The 16,799-nt window shown below is 51.2% G+C and overlaps 1 protein-coding gene across 4 annotated transcripts in view; it reads right to left on the bottom strand.

Annotated features, from left to right (window-relative positions):
- NRF1 (nuclear respiratory factor 1) overlaps nt 1-16,348 on the bottom strand; it is an 89,665-nt gene extending 73,317 nt beyond the window's left edge. The window contains exon 1 of one of the 4 annotated variants that reach the window (XM_061638022.1): nt 15,822-16,348. The gene's annotated coding sequence lies outside the window, so the exon portion shown is untranslated. The remainder of the gene's footprint in view (nt 1-15,821) is intronic. The other 3 variants (XM_061638021.1, XM_061638023.1, XM_061638024.1) reach the window with 3 other exon arrangements.
- Between the last annotated feature and the right edge of the window lie 451 nt (nt 16,349-16,799).

Here is a 16,799-nt window from a genome sequence, read left to right as displayed (position 1 = left end):
TGTCCTTGGCCTGCTCCAGCTGCTCCTTCAGGACTGCCTGCAGGGCTTGCAACTCCTGCAGCATGACATCCGCAGCAGGGACCGGCGACGGGGGTCGCACTGAGGGGAAGAATCGGGGGTGGTAGCCGTAAGAGGCAAAGAACGGGGTCTGGCGCGTGGAGGCATGCACGGAGTTATTATATGCGAACTCCGCCAGCAGTAACAGATCCACCCAATTGTCCTGTTGGAAGCAGGTGTAACACCGCAGGTATTGTTCGACGGTGGCGTTGGTACGTTCTGTTTGTCCATCTGATTGAGGGTGGTGGGCGGAGGACAAGTGGATCTGGACGTTCAGGGCCCGAAACAGGGCCTGCCAGAACCGGGCGGTGAACTTGGCTCCTCGGTCAGAGATCAGGTGGTCGGGGAGGCAGTGTAACCGGAAAACCTGGGTCAAGAACAGTTGCGCAGTTTCTGGGGCAGAGGGTAGGCCGGCACAGGGGAGGAAATGGGCCATCTTGGTGAACAGGTCTACGACTACGAGGATGGTGGTCATTCCCCGGGAGGCCGGTAAGTCCGTGATAAAATCCAGGGAGACCGAGCGCCAGGGCCCGGGGGGGTAGGCAGTGGGAGCAGGAGCCCCAGGGGCTTGCCGGGGTGGCTCTTGGCTCACTGGCAGGTATCACAGGCTGCTACATAGTCCTTGACGTCCGCTTGGACCCGGGGCCACCAGAAATCCCGTAGGACCAGGTGGAGGGTTTTATACGTTCCAAAATGCCCTGCCGACTGGCTGTCATGGCAGAGGTGGAGCACCTCTCCCCGCAGAGCTCCCAGGGGAACGTACAACCGGTTCCAGTGATACAAGAGGCCCTGCTGCAAGGAAAAGGGGCTGTCCTGGGCGGGCATCCCTGACTGGAGCTCTCGCTGCTGGGCCAGGGCGTAGGGGTCCTTTTGCTGCTGTTCCTGCACCCGGTCCAGGAGGGGTTGTGGTTGGTGGGTAGCGGCGAAGTTCTCTGGGTGAAGAATTGGGTGAAGGGGGTGATCGACCTGCTCGGCTCGGTATTCTGGCTTGCAAGAGAGCGCATCTGCTAGGGTGTTTCGGCGGCCAGGGAGGTAGGTGACCGTGAACTGGAACCGGGAGAAAAACAGGGACCACCGGATCTGGCGTTGGTTCAGCCGTCGGGCGCTTTGCAGGTGCTCCAGGTTTCGGTGGTCTGTTCGTACCTGGACCGGATGGCGTGCCCCTTCCAGGAGATGACGCCAGGTCTCGAAGGCTACTTTGATGGCCAGTAACTCCTTCTCCCAAATGGTGTAGTTCTGTTCCGAAGCGTTGAGTTTCCGGGAGTGGAACGCACAGGGGAGCAGGGACTGCTTGCTCCCCACCGGCTGAAGTAGGACTGCTGCCACTGCCTTATCCGATGCATTGGACTCCACTATGTAAGGTCGGGTAGGGTCGGGTTGCTGGAGGATGGGTTCCGATGTAAAGGCGTGTTGGAGGCGCCGGAAGGCCTGTTGAGCGGCCTTGGTCCAAACAAACTTCTCTTTGCCTCGAAGCAGGTCTGATATGGGCGTGGTGAGTTCGGAGAAGTGGGAGATGAACCGGCGGTAATAGTTGGCGAAGCCCAAGAAGCGCTGCACATCTTTGGGGCTTCGCGGAGCGGCCCAGTGGAGGATGGTCTCAATTTTGGCGGGGTCCATCTGGATACCTGAGGGCGAGATCCGATGGCCTAGGAAATCCACGGTCGTGAGGTCAAAGGCGCATTTTTCGAGCTTGGCGAAGAGGCGGTGCTCCCGCAAGCGCTGCAGCACCGCTCGAACGTGCTCCTTATGTTCCGAGGGGTTCCGCGAGTAGATCAGGATGTCATCCAAGTAGATCACCAGGAAGCGGTCTAGGAGGTCCCGGAAGATGTCGTTCATGAAGTGCTGGAAGACGGCAGGGGCGTTGCACAAGCCAAACGGCATCACGGTGTACTCAAAGTGCCCATAACGGGTGCGGAAGGCCGTCTTCCACTCATCGCCCTCCCGCATACGCACCAGGTTGTAGGCCCCTCTCAGGTCTAGTTTGGTGAAAATGCGAGCGCCCCGCAGCCGCTCTAACAGTTCTGGGATCAGGGGCAGAGGGTAGCAATTCCGAACTGTAATCTGGTTGAGGGCGCGGTAGTCATTGCACAGCCGGAGTTCCCCACATTTCTTTTTGACAAAGAGGGCAGGGGCGGCTGCAGGGGACGTGGAAGGGCGAATGAACCCTCGGCGCAGGTTCTTGTCGAGGAACTCTCTGAGGGCTGCCAGTTCGGGTTCTGACAGGGAATACAGCCGGCCCACGGGAATCTTGGCTCCGGGAAGCAGATCAATGGGACAGTCGTAAGGACGATGGGGCGGCAACTGGTCTGCCTCTTGCTTTGCAAACACATCCGCGAACTCCTGGTACTGTTCCGGTAAGGCCTCGGGCACGGAGCTTGCCTCCTGGGTCATCAGGATGCGCTCCTTCGGCCTCCAGCAGTTGGCTTGGCAATGGGGGGATCCGAGGGTCAGTCGGCCCGTGGACCACTGGATGATGGGGTCATGCCGCTGGAGCCATGCCAGGCCCAGCACGACCGGGAAGTGGGGTGCGGCAGCCAGGTAGAACTGGAGGCTTTCCTCGTGCTCCCCCAGGGCCATGTCGAGCGGCACTGTCTCCTGTACTACAGGGCCCGAGGCGAGAAGCCGGCCATCAATAGTCTCCACCAGGAGGGAGCGGTGAATGGGTTGACTAGGAACCCGGTGGAGCTTGGCAAAGGACACGTCCATAAAATTGCTGGTGGATCCTGAGTCCAGCATGGTGGGTACTTGTAGGGTCCCCCTTCCGGGGACTGTCAGTGCGATCAACACGGTCAGATGCTTGGGCGGTAAGGAACTGAGGTGGCGGGCCCCTTGAACCATGAGGTTGCCCCGGCTCAGGGGCCTGTGAAGGCCGGGGCATGGGCGTTTCCCAAGGCAGGGGCTGTGGGTCGTTTCGCGGAACACTGGGCTGCAAAATGTCCCGGGGCCCCGCAATACAGGCAGAGGCCCTGTTGCCGGCATCGCAGCTTTTCGGCCACAGAGAGACGTGGCCGAGCCCCTCCCAGCTGCATCGGTTCTGCCGGGGGTGCAGGGTCCTTGCCGACAGGCTCCAAGGGCCCAGCCACTGGGGCTGATGCTCTGTAGACTGGCCGGGGTCGGTTGGCAGCACGCCTGCTTTCCAGCCTCCCGTCAATCTGGAGACACAGGCGTATGAGGGCTTGCAGGGTTCCAGGGCGCTCCACCCTAGCTAGCTCATCCAGGAGCTCATCCGACAGCCCCTCCTGAAACTGCTCCATGAGAGCGGCTTCGTTCCAGCCCAGGGTTTGTTGCAATAGATGAAAGTCTGTTACATATTCCCCCAAGGGGCGTCGGCCTTGCCGCAGCCTGCGTATCTGGCGGTTGGCTGTGGCAGATTGGACTGGGTCCTCGAACATAGCCTTCAGTTCTCTGGTGAAGGCGGCTAGGTCGTTGAGCACGGGGCTCCGCTCGAGGAGCAGGGGCGTGGCCCATCTAGCTGCCGCCCCGGTGCAGAGGTTAATCAAGAATCCCACCCGGGTCTTATCATCTGGGAAGGCCTCTGGGCGTAACTCCATGAAGAGCTGGGCCTGGGCCAAGAAGGCTGAGAGCTGGTCGGAAGCCCCAGTAAATTTCTCTGGGAGAGTCACAGGGCACTTGGCTCTTCCTGTAGGGAGAGGGGGTGGGGCTGCTGCTAGCTGGGTTTGCAAGCCTTGGACGGCCAACAGCAGCTGGTCTACTTGTGAGCACAGAAGCAAGTTTCCTGCTGGAGTTGCTCCATGGTCAGCACTTCCCCCACTCCTTTGTTGCCTGCTTTGTTTGGGCTAACTGCAAACTGTCAGCTCTACACTGCATCAGCAGTGTCAGGGGGGGCTGGAAATTCCTGGGTCTTTGGCAGGGAAGGAAAGTCCTTAGCCAGCAGTCGGGCTGTAAATCTGCCAGGCCTATCCGAAGCGTACTTGCCGAGTCAGAAGTCTAGAAGCGAGGTCAGTGGAGGTCTGGGATCAATTGCCAAGGAGGTCAGTCAAAGAGATGCTGCAGGGAAACTAGGTCTACACAAAGCCATGCCTGACGTTGCAGTCAGCAACAAGCTGCAGCCAAGGTGTACCTTATAAAGAGCAGGATGGACAGCAGGTGTGAGCCCTCAGCGTTTGGGCCTTAAGGAGACAGGCCTGCCTCTCTTCTGCCTGACCTTCTGCTGTCTACGTTCTGCAGGTGAGGGGGGAGTATCCTGTTCACTGTCTGTGTCTGGCTGCAGGGCCTCTGCTGTCCCTGGGGTGCTCTGCAGCTGAGGGGCAGAAGGAGCTGGATTCTCAGGAGGCTCCTCCGTGTCTCCTGCTGCTCCTGGGTCTGCTGCTGTTACTCCCGAGTCGTCCTCATCTGAGCAGTCCTCTGACGGGGCCATGACATTCACATTAAATATTCATGTTGGTTTTAATTATATTTTTACTGATTTTTATTCCTTATATTGTGATTTAGTGTATTACAGTTTGAATACTATGGAATGCAAATTTTAATACAATAAAGTACAATATAGGAACTAAAAGAAGCAATAGAAATACAATTAAAAACCATACAGCATATAGCACAGTGCATTACAATTGCTACAACAGACAGAAAAATAATTACGTGGCCTGGGAAGACCATCAGTGGTTTTCAGGTGGTCCACGGGGGAAAAGTCTTGGGAACCACAACTCTAAGTCCACCCACCACTTGAGCAGCCATTTTGGAAAACAACTGCTGCTACCAAACTCAAGTTGGCCCAATATCCTATTTTAACCAACATGGCAAATGCTGCTTTTGACCCAAACATCATGCTTTTATCCCAAAAGTGTTTCCCCACCTTACTACATCACCTATATGAGATGAAAATATTCATAGCTAGTAGCTGATCAGGGACTACACAACAAAAACAAACCCGCTTCGAGGAATGGGGCCAGAGTTAGTGTTAAGATCACCTTCTCTTTTGTGTGTGCTGCCTGCATATAGCCTCTCCCCAAAATATCGCACCCACAGGACTGACATTTTCAAAGCACAGTCTCTCCAGCAGCTTATTTTAAAAGCAGGATTGGAGTCTTCAAGAAAAAACAGTCTGGGCTGCTAGCAAAACGGAGAGGAGAATACAAAGCAGTTCTTTGTTTTAAATAAGTTAACAGCAAAATGGCTGTTGAATTTTTGCATCGAGGAGAATTCTCATTAGCAAATGCTCTGAGCTGCTTGCCTGAAGATTGGTTTTGATTCAAGGCAGTCATGCAATTTCAAACAATTGTCACTCTTCAAAGAGAAAGGCAGTCACATAATATGCATTTGCAGGTACGAGCTGAACAAGTGACAGTCAAACACTAAAAGAGCAGGTCACTGGGTGAAAGGAGCCCATACACTGCCCCTTATCATATCAGGCACTGATCTCTGACTTTGCAAGGCTTTTTGCAAAAGAGTGGGGACTGATTCCAGGGAAGCACAGCTGGGAGGACTAAAAAGAACCCAACCAAAGGCTTGCGTAAAAAGAAATGCCTTCAATTGTTTCCTCCTCCAAAAATCTTCAGGGACAGGTTCAGATCTCTCTTTTTGCTAACACATTCCAGAGTACAGTGGCTACCACCAAAGAGGTCCTCTCTCAGGTTCCTTTGTATCTGACTTCCTGCAAGGAGAAGATTATTGCCAGAGCCTACTCTTCCAACCTTAATGGATGGGAGGGTTGATATGGAGACTGAGGCTCCTGAGATACATTTGGCTCAGGCTGTTCCCAACAGTGCACAAGGTGAAGACAAAGAACCTGTATACTAAGCTGTACTTGGGCATAAAAGGAGTTGCCTGGAACAACATCACAGCTGTGATAAACAGCTCCTCTGTAGCATTCAAGATTCTTACACACGTGCATCTGTGTTTTTAGCTGGAGTGGAAGTCCACCAATGTCCCCTCCCTAACTAACTAGCTTTGTTAGTCGCTTGCTGAGTTCCTGAATTTGCAGCAAAGCAGGCCTCTCTGTCAGCACCAGTGTGAAACAGCAGCACAGCTCTTCCAGATCCACAACTCCTTTGCACATCCAAGAATCTAAGGGTTATATCAAACATAACAGGTTGCTGTTTTAGGTGTTCACCTCAAATGTAAAGTGGTGATGAACTTCTCGACAACCAACCTGTGCTATTTTGTCCTAGATAGCCAAGCCAAAATTTGTGGTAGCATTGTGGGAAAAAAGATTCTGGCCATATTAATAACCAGGATCCTGCCCCTCTCCCTGCAGTGCAATTCTGAACTTGCAGAACCCCTGCAGTTGCACTGAGCAAGATTGGGCCCCAGAAGGCCAGAACATTTGCAGAGACAATTCCTGTCCACCCAGTAGCTCCAAACCTGGGCCTGTGGAAGGGGAGCAGGGCCTTTTGGGGGGCACTAGTCAGCAGAAATACATGGAGCACCTCTGCCACAAATCAGCCAGATAGCCACCTTCATCTTCCTTTTCAGCTTGTAGCTGCATTGGGGGTCAGGTTGCTCTGACCCATCAGAAGCCCAATTCATCTCTTGAGGATGTGTCCACCTGTTCACTTCAAGCTAGAGAGAAATGTGGCATCATGGCAAGCAAAACTGTGGAAGACTGATTATATATATTCACTTATTTGACAGCCAAGTTTGATTGTAGCTTTCCCCAAGTGTACCTGGGAGTGGCAAACACAGATTTGCCATTGAAAATTCATGAAAAAGCCAGGATCTCTTCTCAATCATCCCAGAGAAGACTACACAGAATGGGCTCAAGTTACAGGAAGCCAGATTTTGACTGAACATCAGGAAAAACTTCCTGTTGGAGCAGTACAACAATGGAACCAATGACCTTGGGAGGTGGTGGGCTCTGCAACACTGGAGGCCTTCATTAGGCAACTGGACAGCCACCTGTCGGGGACGCTTTAACTTAGATGCCTGCATTGAGCAGGGGGTTGGCCTCATAGGCCCCTTGCAACTCTGCTTTCTATGATTTTATGGTCCTCAATGTTGTTCACACCAATGGCTAATCGCTACACCTGTTGTAGACGTCCTGTTTGGGCCTAACTGATATCCCCTCAAATTTGTTGCAAACGGGATCAGACAAAGCAAATGATCATGGCCTACATCAGCAGTCAAAGCTCAGTGTCCTGGACAGCCCTGTAGGATTCAGACTCGGACTCATTGGTGTGTTTTTCTCCATTATGTTTAATGTGGAATCTCAGCTTAGAGTATTTCATAGATCAGCTTACAGGTTACACAGGACTCTGCATCTCTACATATCTTAATTAGACATGACTCCTCAAGCAACCAGAATAAGCCAGCCAGAAGGATCAAGGGGATGGAGCGACTCCCCCGTGAGGAAAGTTTGCAGCATTTGGGGCTTTTCATTTTAGAGAAAAGGCGAGTAAGAGGTGACATGATAGAAGTTTATAAAATTATGCATGACATGGAGAAAGCGGACAGAGAATTTTTTTCTCCCTCTCTCATAACACGAGAACTCATGGACATTCAATGAAGCTGAATGTTGGAAGATTCAGGACAGACAAAAGAAAGTCCTTCTTCACCCAGTCCATAGCTAAACAATGGAGGCAGTGGTGGCCAGCAGCCTGGATGGTTTTAAAAGAGGCTTATACACATTCATGCATAAGTCTACCAATGGCTACAAGCCATGATGGCTAAACTCTCCCTTCAAGACCAGAGGCAGGATGCTTCTGAATACCAGTTGCTGGAACCCACAGGAGGGGAGAGTTGCTGTTGCGTTCAGGTCCTCCATGTGGGCTTCCTATGGGCAACTGGTTAGCCATTGTGAGAACAGGATGCTGGACTAAATGGGCCACTGGCCTGATCCAGCAGGCTCTTCTTACAGTTTGTTCTTAAGCTAAGACATTGCATCAGCAATGGGACACGCCCCTTGAGACCCTTTAAGTAGGCTCAGGTGGGCTTTCTATTTGCATAGGGAAGCTTTCTCTGAATGGGGCTGGGTTAGCAAGCAGGCACTCCTACAAACAGGTTGTAAAGCTGGTGCTATCTGCTCGTGCCTGTGCATCTGTTGGTGTGTCCTTGGTGCCAGAGGTGGAGGCACTTCAGCCAGACCCTCTTCTGACACTGCCTCTGAGCCTCCGATTCCTCCTCCTCTGCAGAAGGCGTGAGTGATGGCTCGATTGACAAGGCAGGGCTGAAAGGCAGGGGCTGGAGCTGTCACTATCTAAACAGCTGACAGCCTTCTCCTGTTTCTGGCCCCCCACCCCACCCGCAGGCCCCTGGGTCCCAGCCCTCCTCTTGAACACTCCACCGTGAATTCTCCATGGGGCTCCTGACACTCAGGGAGGCTGCAGCTCAGAGGTGGGAGGTCTCAAGCATAACAATCTGTTAGCAAAGCTGGGAAAGATTTCTGCCTAAGACCCTTGAGTGCTGCTGCCAGTCAGAGAAGACAATACTGGGCTAAATAAATCAATGGTTTAACTTGGTACAAGGCAGCTTTGTGTGTTGCTACATAAGTTCAGGAATACACTGCTCATTTTGGGGCCAAAGCAGTCCCTGAATTCACAGTTCACAGATTCTTATATGTGTACGACTTATGGATCCAGAATTGTCTTACTCTGTTCTTGCCTATCCTCTGCCAGCCTCTTAATATTTGTGATGGTGCAGGGGTGAGAGTTTAGAATGCTACACTGGAGCACCACACTCTGACATAGAGACCAATGGAATGCACCAATGGAAGAGGAAGCCGTGGGTCACACTGCCCACTAGGAAACGTTTGTGTAAGTAAAACACAAAACATAACCATGTTCCCCACAAGGGGAGGCAGGAGCCAGACAAAAGTATTATGGTTAGCGGGAGCAATGGTACTAGTATAGTGATACGGGCCAAAACAGAAGCAGCTAAAGGGATTGAAAGATGAGACTGTGGAAAGAAATCAATTCCCTGTTTTCTGAAAGTAGGGCCTATTTATTACAATACTCCCAGTACGATGACGAAAGTAAATAGACAGTCCTTTGATTTGCACACACTTATCCTTGACTGTTAAATATTCCTTTCTCCCCCCACATAGAACAGAATTATGGCCAATAATTGATAACCTTTTTTTCTCATCAGAACCTGCACTTGAGAGGACTCTTGCTTTACTCACAAAACATTCATTGGAATCCCACCTCCCCTCTCTCCAAAACAGGATTAATTAAAACTGTTCCTCACTCTCAAACCACAGAAATGTCCCGTTATGACATAGCTACTGTGGGCAGATACTTCTATTAAAACCAGATTATTACTATTAGATTGTATTTGTACTTCACCCTACCTCCAAGCATTCATGTGAAGCAAATTAGACTGAGATAGTAGCTTGGTTAGCACAAAACTACAGCTTAGTGACGAGAACAAGTGTGTGGGTATCTAGAGTGAAAAACTGCAGCAGCGTTGCTCCTCCTAGGGTCCTGTTGCCTACTGCACTAACCGGAACGATGCCATGTTTTGACTCAGGTGCACAAAAGGCCTGAGGCCAACTGGTAAGGGATTTTTTTACAACATAAGAGAACTTGCTGGCTCAGGCCAATGGCACATCTAGTCCAGCATCCTGTTCTCACAGCGGCCAATCAGATGCCTCAATGGGAAGCCCACAAGCAGGACCTGACTGTAACTGTGCTGTCCCCACTTGCGATTCTCAGCAACTAGTATTCAAGGGCATACTTGACTGTGGAGGTGCAGCACAGGCCTCATGGCTAGTAGCCGATAGCTTTTATCCTCCATAAATATGCCCAATCCTCTTTTACAGCCATCCAAATTTGTGGCCATCACTGCCTCTTGTGGGAGCAAATTCCATAGCTTAACTATGCACTGTGTAAAGAAGTGCTTTCTTTTGTCTGCCCAGAATCTTCTAACACTCAGCTTCAAGGGATGGCTCTGGGGTCTAATATGATGAGTGGGAGAAAAACTTTTCTACATCCACTTTCTCCACATGATGTCTTCTCTTGCTCGCCTTTTCTCTAAACTAAAAAGGCCCAAATGTTGTAACCTTTCCTCATAGGGGAGTTGTTCCATCCCCTAAATCATTTTGGTTGCCCTTTTCTGAGCCTTGAGCTGTCAGGGGAGTAAGTTCCACTGAACTTAGTAAGACTTGCTTCTGGATAAAATGCTTAAGACCAGTTTACCTGTGGGACCTCTTTATCCCATACATGACCATTTGACCTCTTCGATCTGTGGAATTAGCACTGTTATAGATGCCCATAGTACTCATTCCGCAGTTGTAAGAAATTAAACTTTTTAATATGGCAGCACCTACACTTTGGAATTCCCTGCCTATTGACATCAGGCAGGTGCCTCTGCTGTTTTCTTTCTGCTGCCTGATTAAAACATTTTTGGTTAGGCAAAAGATTATAAGATGGGGGATACTTGACTCAGCAGTACGACATGTGAGAAGGATCTTGGAATTGTCGCTGATCACAAGCTGAATGTGAGCCAACAGTGTGATGTGGCTGCAAAAAAGGCAAATGCTATATTAGGCTGCATTAACAGAAGTATAGTTTCCAAATCGCGTGTACTAGTTCCCCTCTATTCAGCACTTGTTGGGCCTCCTCTTGAGTACTGTGTCCAGTTCTGGTCTCCGCACTTCAAGAAGGATGCAGACAAACTGGAACGGGTTCAGAGAAGGGCAACAAAGATGATCAGGGGACTGGCAACAAAGCCCTATGAGGAGAGACTGAAAGAACTGGGCATGTTTAGCCTGGAGAAGAGAAAACTGAGGGGAGATAGGATAGCACTCTTCAAGTACATGAAAGGTTGTCTCATAGAGGAGGGCTGGGATCTCTTCTCGATCGTCCCAGAGTGCAGGATACGGAATAAAGGGCTCAAGTTGCAGGAAGCCAGATTTCAACTGGACATCAGGAAAAACTTCCTGTTAGAGCCATACGACAATGGAACCAATTCCCTAGAGAGGTAGTGGGCTCTCCGACATTGGAGGCATTCAAGAGGCAGCTGGACAGCCATCTGTCGGGAATGCTTTGATTTGGATTCTTGCATTGAGCAGGGGGTTGGACTCGATGGCCTTGTAGGCCCCTTCCAACTCTACTATTCTATGATTCTAAGCCTATCCAGATACCTAGAAGTTACATGTATTTTAATTTGTTTTTAGCTTATTGATTTTAATTAGTTTTTGAATGTTTTTAATTGTCTTTTATTGATAATTTTAATGTGTATTTTTAAAAAACCTCCTTGAGGTTTTATTACTATGAAGGGGAATATAAATTTTGTTTAATAAATTGTGCTGCATAAGCCATTTCTAAGACTTCACTTTACAGTCACTTCCTTGTAGGAAATGTGTCACGCCTGAAGCAGGCCTAAAGAGAAACAGAGATAGCAGACAGAAGCACCACTCCCTAGGCAGAGAGGCCTTTGGAAGTATTAATACACAAAAGTTGCCATTTTCCAGAAAAAAACCTCAGGAGATACCCTTTTGAAATGACTGAAGATGAGCTTCCCTGGATCCAGACAGCACTTTCTAAGGGTCCTCTACATATCAAAGTAGCCCATTTTAAAACCAGTTTTACTATCATTGTTTCCCTCTTTGTTAAAACTGCATAGGGAATGGAGGGGAGAGGTTGTGATTCTAACAGGATCACTCTTTGCACCTTGATGCAATTTGTAGGTTTGATGGCTAGTGTTTATGCTGTTTCCCACCTGTCATGCCGGACAAAATGCAAGGTTTTTTTTTTTTTTAACCAAAGTATCTTTACATGCCCTGCATAAGTCCCTGGTGCCCAGGAGCATTCAATAAAACTCCAGAAAAATAGGTAACTAGAAGCTAACTGCATTACGTTCAAACAAGTTACACAATAGTTGATATCTTACACTTCTCACCCAAATTGCATTAAATGGAGTAAGTTCTATTCAAACCAATTGGACCTGTTCCCACATAACAGGATAGGGCTGATAGGCATTGTCAGCCACTCTCCTCCAGTGCACACAAGCCCCACATGGTTCAAAGCCTAGCCTGGATTAGGTTAAGGCAACTTCACCACACCCAGCTTTTAGTGATCTGCAAAGGACAGGCCATTGCCACTTCCCCTGACAAGCCCATTCCCCTGCTATAGCAACTTGAGCCTTGGCTCATTCTTTGATATGTACTTGGAAAAGAGGATGGTAGACAAGACTTTTACCTCTTCCTACATACCTAACGTGGGGGAAAAATCTAAGGGCCTCTCCACATGTCATTTTCCTAACCAGTCAATGAATTTGGTGTGGGAAGCAAGACAATCTGTTGGAAAGAGATGGGAGAACTCCCTTTGAAAGGATATTTGCAAGACACTTATGCACAAACTGATGGTATCTCCAACCCTGAAGTCCAGATCCAGAGCTGCAAGGTACTTTAGGCTGTGCTAGTCCCTGATCATACGGCTGGTAAGAGACCAATGCAGGCAACAAAAAAGGAATTGTCTTGAGGACAAATATCTGGAGGCCTGTGTCCTAACAGGGGAGGGAATTGGTTCACAAGCTTGCTCTTCTTTGGCAGGGGTGGGGGAACCAGTGACCCTCCAGATGATGTAGGACTCCAACCCCCAGCAGTCGCAGCCAGCATGGCTAATGGTCAGGGACGATGGGAGTGGTAGTCTAACAGCATCTGGATGGCCACAGGCAGCCCCACCCCCTGCTCTTCGGGAAAGCAGTAGCTGCAGATTGAGCAATGAGTTTCCTTGCAGCAGCCCTTGCATTGTTATAAAGAACAAGAAAAATTGAGGCCCAGCTTGCTTTACTTCAGGACCACGTGAAGCAGAGTGGAAGAGGAATCTGAAGCCTCCTCCTTGCCCAGTAACAGATTCAAGAGGAAGAAATCAATCAGCAACTTTGTTCTCTTTTTGGACAGATGCCAGGCACTAGCCGTCCACCCCCTTAGCAAATGCAGTTCCTGCCATGATTCTTCTACCTTTTCCTAAACAGTACTATGAGACACCCAAGGAAAACCAGTGCATCAGCCACTCCCAGGGGCTAGACCTATCTAAGGAATCAGTTGACTGCATTTTTAAGAATACAGATCTCCTCTCGCAAAAAAATGCAAGCATCCTCACCCCAGAGAGTGAGCCACACATTTCTTTAGACACTTAGGGACTTCTCCTTCCATACCAGCACCCTCAAGCCAGTCAGGGATAACTTTCTTGTCCTCCTCGATCTCTCAGCGGCTTTTGATACTGTCGACCACAGTATCCTTTTACATCGCCTGGAGGAATCGGGAATAGGAAGCACTGTACTACGGTGGTTCCATTCCTTTCTTTCCGACAGGCATCAACAGGTAGCATTGGGGGAGGAGGTTTCAGACCCTTGGCCTCTCAATTGTGGTGTGCCACAGGGCTCTATCCTCTCTCCCATGCTATTTAATATCTATATGAAGCCGCTGGGGACAATCATCAGGAGATTTGGGCTGCAGTGTCACCAATATGCGGATGACACTCAGCTCTATCTCTTGTTTAAATCTTCACCAGAGTCTGCTGTGGAGACCATGTCCAAGTGCCTGGAATCCGTGAGTGGATGGATGGGAAGGAACAGGCTGAAGTTGAATCCTGATAAGACTGAGGTGCTACTCGTGGGAGACAAGGGAAGGTTGGGAGATGTTGACCTGGTGTTCGATGGGGTGAAATTGCCCCTGAATGACCAGGTCTGCAGCCTTGGGGTTGTGATTCCAAGCTGTCCATGGAGGCTCAGATTTCGGCAGTGAGCCGGGCAGCTTGGTATCAATTACACCTCATTCGTAGACTGCAGCCCTACCTTCCAGCTCATCAGCTCCCACTGGTGGTACATGCCGTGGTCACCTCTCGGTTGGATTACTGTAATGCGCTCTACGTGGGGTTACCCTTGAAAACGGTCCGGAAATTACAACTTATACAAAATGCTGCGGCTCGACTACTTACAAACTGTCGCCGCCGGGAGCACATCACCCCAGTGTTGTTCGACCTACACTGGCTCCCAGTTATTTTCCGGGCCCAATTCAAGGTGTTGGTATTAACCTTTAAATCCCTATACGGTCTCGGCCCAGTTTATCTGATGGAGCACCTCCAGCGCCACCAACCATGCCGCCCAACAAGATCAGCCACTCAGGGCCTTCTCTCAGTCCCGCCAACTAAAACAGCTAGGTTGGCGGGGACAAGAGAGAGGGCATTTTCAGTGGCGGCCCCCACTCTCTGGAACTCCCTCCCGTATGACCTTCGACATGCCCCTTCCCTGAATGTATTCCGCCAAGCTTTGAAGACCTGGCTCTTCAGACAGGCCTTTGGGACTTACGGGGAGGGTTAAATTTTTACGACCAATAGCCTACTACTCTGTACTGGAACTGTTTTATTGTTATATTGTATTTTGTGATGTATTTTATTATGATGTAATGTATTGTTGTTAAATTGTACGTCGCCTAGAGTGGCCATTGGCCAGATAGGCGACCCACAAATTAAATTATTATTATTATTATTATTATTAAAAGAGAGCCCCAAAGCAGACACGGGTAAAAGACCCTGGGAATACATTAGACACCTCCACCATGGGTCCCCTTCTGTCCTGTCTAAATGGCTCAGGATGGGTGTATTTAAAAATTAAAAGAAGTAAATTTACATACATCCAGAACCTAGAAGGAATTTATTTATTTAATATAGTTTATACACTGCTTAGTCACCGAAACTCCTAAGCAATTTACACAACACGTCTTTCTTCTCTTACTGGTATGCAGACTGGGGAGATCAGGCAGGGCCAGCCAAAAAGCAAAGCTTGGGACAGAAATTAGCACCTCTTAAGATTTAGGAAACCCAACAGTGGAAATCAGGTAAGGGCTCCTATTCCCAGCTTGGCCACGGCTTCCCTCTTATCAGCAGATTTGTTTATTTATTTAGGACATTTTTACCCCACTTTTCATCTTCAAAAACCCTCTACACAGAAGAAGAGAGCAAATCTCTATTCATAAAAGGGAGCAGGCAGATTCCTAAGGCAGGTACAGTTCTAGGGGCTGGCTGATTTTATACTTTCCCCTCGCATCTTATTGTACTCTATTGCTCCTTTCCCTCCTCCTTAAATTCGGGGACAAAAAGGGCTCCCAATCGCCCCATTCAAGAGGGAAAAGGATGACAGAGGGGGTGGGCGGCTGTCGCTGTTTATAATCGCCCTGGATCTCATCGGGGGCGACCCCACCTTCCCACTTCCGAAGCCAGAAGTAACTGGACGAGGGAGGGCCGGAGGGAGAGCGAAGGCGACCCCATTTTGACACCGCCTTGTGCATGTGTGTGCGTAAAAAGGGGTGGGTGCGATTCACAAAAAAGGCGCGCTCACCCCTTTCTCCCGCCCAGATTAAAATAAAAATTAAAAAGGGGTTAGGAATCACCCCTGAGCCAAGGCCTACCACGAGAGGGGGGGCAAGTGTGTAAAAAGAGACCCCTCCCCAGGGTTGTTTTGCCCCATATTGAAGGGAAATATACTCTCCCCCCCCTATTGAGGGATAACGGGACGGAGTTCTTCTTCTCCCTCGTCCCCCAGACCACCAGAGGAAAGAGAATCGCCGCCGCCCTCGCTCCCGCTCCACACGGCGGGCGGCCGGTCTTCCTTCCTCCCTCCCCCCCCATCCCGACTCCGGAAGGCGGCGGCTGGGCCTAGTGAGGCCTGTCCGCCGCCGGTGGGCGGGGGGGCCGGCGGGCGAGGGGCGCGCGCGCGGGCTGAGGCGTCCGAGGCGCCGGCGCGGGGGAGGAGGAGGAGGCGGAGGGCGAGGAGGTGCGGGGCCCCCGCGTTGCTGCGGCTGCGCCGGGTCTGGTGCGAGAGGAGTGAGGAGCTGCTGGGAGATTGCGCGGTAGGACACTCACCTCAGAGCGGCTGCGCTCCAGCGGGCCTGCGCCGTGGAGCCGCCTCGGCGGGAAGCGGCGACGAGGAGGAGCAGGAGCAGGAGGAGGGCGGCTGCGGCGGCTGGGCGCGGGAGACCCGCACACGCGGGAGCGCGGGAGGAAGGGAAGGAGCGGACGCGCGCCCCCACCCCCCCTCGGGCCTTCCGCGCCCGGCTGAGAGAAACGGGCGCGGCACTGAGGGGGGCCCGGCTGAGGCGTCGTCGTCGCCGCCGCCGCCGCAGTGGCGGGAGCGGGAAAAGCAGGAAGGCGCGCGCTTCCACACGGGCCTACCACAGGCGGGCAGGCGGCACTCGAGTCCAGCGGCGGCGGCAGCACCACCACCACCAGGCCGAGGGGGGAGGGGAGGACGCACGGCGTGAGGGGAGCTGCCGCGCCGCCATGATGGGAAGGGCCGAAGTTTCTCTCGGGAAACGTCCCGGCGACCTCACAGCCCCGCGGCTCCGACGAGCCTGCGGGAAGGAAAGCAGCGCGAAGCGGGAAAGAGTTCCGTATCCCGGGGTGGTGGTGGAGAGTGCGGCGTGGATTTGCCGCACAGTCTTAAGGTTGCGGCCGGGCGCCATGTTGGGGAGGTCGCAGAAGTGTCCCATCCGAGCTCTTTTGCGGGCGCCATGCTGGGAAGGGCACGAGCCTTCCAGGGCAGGGAATGAGGGCGGCGCCATGTTGGGAAGGTCTTAGCGGCGCTCTTTTTCAATGGGTTGTGGCCGTCATATTGAGGAGGTGGTCTCGCCCCTTGTTGGGAGGGGGAATGACGGGCAGCCTCAACCCTGCCTGGAAACGAGAGGGGGAGGGGCACCACTACAGAGTGACTCCGAAATACTTTTTGCAAAAAGCGGTTCGGAGCTTTTGCTCTGCTGCTGCGCTCTTTTTAAGTTTTAGAAGAGAGCAGAGGTCAAAAAGGCTGCAATCCTATGCCACGGAAAAGGAGTAATTCCCTTTTAA

This window comes from Rhineura floridana, chromosome 8 (assembly GCF_030035675.1).
Source record: "Rhineura floridana isolate rRhiFlo1 chromosome 8, rRhiFlo1.hap2, whole genome shotgun sequence".
Lineage (NCBI taxonomy): Eukaryota > Metazoa > Chordata > Lepidosauria > Squamata > Rhineuridae > Rhineura > Rhineura floridana.
Note: the sequence above shows the minus strand (reverse complement) of the source record. Positions and strands in the feature narration are given on the sequence as shown.